At 38.8% G+C, this 3,457-nt stretch overlaps 1 non-coding gene across 1 annotated transcript; it reads left to right on the forward strand.

Moving 5' to 3' along the window:
- Window positions 1–2,999: 2,999 nt before the first annotated feature.
- Window positions 3,000–3,080, forward strand: TRNAL-AAG. Its single transcript has one exon. It is a non-coding gene; the product is annotated as a tRNA-Leu (tRNA).
- Window positions 3,081–3,457: the final 377 nt, after the last annotated feature.

Genomic DNA, 3,457 nt, shown 5'->3' on the forward strand with positions numbered 1-3,457 from the left:
GCATCTGAGCTCCGCAGTGAGCTACTTCACTCCAAATCCATTAACGCGGGTAACAACTTTGCCTTGCAATTGGCGGAGTTTGAACGAGATTCTACTCGTGCCTAGTTATCCCGCATGAGTGTAGAGTTGAACTCCTCTCAACAGTTGTTAGTTGCCGCCGAGCAACAATACTTGGGGTCTACCTAGGCGTTGACTTCTTTTGAGGAAGCCAGCAGGCAACTTGCCCTTGAGTTTTCAAAAGTGAAGGCATTGCATGAGGAAGCTCATAGACAATTCGGCCTTTAGCTATCAGAGATGAAGGGATCTTACAAGGATCTGCATGGCAAGTATAATGCCTACAAGAAAGACAGGGAAGAAGTGAATGCCAAGCAGGACAAAATGAACTAAACCATGTTACACTTAGACACAAAAGTGAATGAGCAGAAGAAGTGGTTGTTGGAACTAGAATCAGAATTAGCTGCTTTGAGGGGTGAACTAGTCCGTTTGCTTCCACAACTGGAGGGCCGCCAGGGCTGGTAGAGATTGAGCCTTTGGATATGGATATGAGGCTAGTGTGGCCCACTTACGACCTCACCTGCTGGCACATCCTCGGACTGACTTGAGGCAGTTGGATCTCGACGCCTTCAGACCTAATGAGGTTTCATGCCAGTTCGTGGATGCTTTTGGGCGTAGTACAGTGCCTGACGCCTTATTGTCCGTGCCTTCACCTTCAAAGCCTCCAGCAGCTCCACCTTCATGAAGATTTTTTTCTTTCCTTTTTTTTTTTTTTTTTTTCCAAACAATACTTAGAATGATTGTAGTAATAACCCTCTATTTGTGCTTTCCTCTTCTCAAGTTTCGAGAAAAACTTGCAACCGTTCACCATTTTCAATTTTGTTTCTTCTAGTTTAGACATCAATGGCTTAGTGTGGTTCTTCTCGTATTCCCAGTCGAGCTTCTACCAAAACCCCACCAAGGGTTTCCTCCAACTCTGCTCCTGAATCATCTAATGGTCAAACTTTGCATTTCATTAAGGGGTTCACGTGGCGCTCCACACCTATCACCCGGGACTTGACAAGGTTGAGGACTTCAAATCGCATCCTTGACGTCGTGGTTCTCACTCTTCCCTTCAAGGGCACCGTTGACGAGGAAGGTTTTTCGGAGAGAGTTGTTCTTCCAGTTTTAAAATAAGTGATAGTCTCACGGTACATTTATAAACTTATCAAATATATATATATGTGACCGCATTTGGCCAAAGATAATAGCCAATGTGTCACGGTGATGATCCAAATTCAATGCCTCATTTAGATAGTGAGATGAGATGAGATGTTTTAGATGATAGTTAAATAAAATATTGTTAGAATATTATTTTTTAATATTATATTATTTTAATATTTGAAAAAATTGAGTTGTTTATTATATTTTGTATGAAAATTTAAAAAAATTATAATATTGAGATGAGATAAGATGAGATGAAATCATTTCTATATCTAAACAGGATCTAAATTACCAGTCCGATGTGTCTTATTTTACACTATTTTACGAGATTTTGGCCATGAGACCTATATTGGGAATTGATAGAGTACACACGTCATCTGGTCGAAGTTTTAACGTTAGGATAGGTAACTCACGCCGAGCCATGCTAGATTGAGTACTTATGCACGTGAAAAAACGTGATTAGGTTGGTTCATAGATTCACTGATAAATTATTAAATATAGTTTTACTACATCAATTATTTATCTAATTAAGCACCACATCAAACCTGCCTAGAAATATCGAAGGAAAATAATAAACTTTCACTTATTTTATAAGTAAATCATGTAAAATTAAAATTATTTTTAAAAAATTATAGGCATACAATATCTTCATTTTAAAATATAATCGTATAAAAAGTTGTAAAAAGAATTCTATAAACTTTTAATAAAATGGCACAATTATATTTATAAATGAGGAGCAGAAACCAACTTATTGGTGTATGAAAAATCGCACAACAGGCTGAAAGGAGAGAAATAGTCATTATCGACCAGCTATGAGGATTCGGGTCTCGATCAGTGTTGCTTGAAATCTCCGCAATGGTCTAGTGCGGTTGTACGTTGTCGATACGTACATCCATGACAGTGAATGAAAAACAAATGCAGATAAAATAAAGAGAAATAAACATACATATTTACGTGGTTTAACATGTTGTCTACGTTCACAAGCGTTTGGAAATGAAAAATCCACTATAATATATTTGTTTACAGTCTTTCATAACCTCTCATTTCTCACTATATATTGAGAGCAAGAGATTACTTGTTGGAGAAGATGTTTTCTCTAAAGCTCTTCCTCCAGCAGTTGAAGAAGAAGAAGCCCATTTAAGTCATCTGGACGTCCCTTTTTATTTGATCATCTTTTCTCGTGCACTTCGATAGTGGTGAGGGATATATGTTTTGCGAGCCTCACCCTCTCTCTCTTTCCCATTTTCTCCCCCTTGCCTCCTGAGTCATGACACCCCCGCTGCCTTCCCTCCCTGCTTCCCTTCTTGTCTCTTAGTGGTGACCTGGTCGGTTGAGGTTGGTCTTGGACCTAAATAACAGGACTCATCTTACTTACATATAGCTGATTAGCTTCGTTAATATGGGCCTCAAAGCCAAATTAACGTGATTTACCTTCAAGGACTTAAGTGGACGCAAACGTGATTAGTGTCCAATTACTGGAGGCATGAACCATGTTAGTTAACTTCAACTTCAAGGACAGCGGCAAAAACAGAAAGCTAGGTACGTAAATGGCTACAGATTTACCATAGAAGCAGGAACCGCCGTCCGGAACTTACTGGATCAAGATTTGCAGAAAAAGAAGCTCGATCGGTACTTTTTCCAGAAGCTTTGCAGCAGAATTATTCCTCGAACATGTGTTAAAAAAGCTTATTTTTATGGAAACCGCTTCAGGCAGTACCGTTATATATTTATCTCTCTTTCTCGAGCTCGAGTGCATTTTCTATAAATTAAATAAAAAAAAACAAAAAAGACTATCACCCAACGTTGAGATGGCCGAGTTGGTCTAAGGCGCCAGATTAAGGTTCTGGTCCGAAAGGGCGTGGGTTCAAATCCCACTCTCAACAAGTGTTTTTTTTTTTTTTTTTCGGTGTCTTTATAGAGAGTTTAGTCATTCAACCCTGCTACATGCAACCGGGGGTGGGAACCCCAGAGAATCGATATGCCACCGGCGCCCTTTTTCATAAAAAAAATTTATTTTTTTAATATTTTCATCTTATCTTCTTATCATTTCATTCCCTCTCTGTTTCTCTATCAATTTTTTTGACCTTCTTCTTCCTCCCTCTCCCTTTTCATGAAAAAATCCTGCCTGTTTCCTTCCAATAAAAGAAAAGAGAGAAGCAAAGATGGAAAAACCAGAAAACTGGATGCATTTTAACTAATTGTAGCCTCTTACTTCGATTCTACTTGCAAGGTCTGTTAAGGGTTATACGTGAAAATAATC

The sequence above is a fragment of the Juglans microcarpa x Juglans regia genome, chromosome 1S (genome assembly GCF_004785595.1).
Source record: "Juglans microcarpa x Juglans regia isolate MS1-56 chromosome 1S, Jm3101_v1.0, whole genome shotgun sequence".
Lineage (NCBI taxonomy): Eukaryota > Viridiplantae > Streptophyta > Magnoliopsida > Fagales > Juglandaceae > Juglans > Juglans microcarpa x Juglans regia.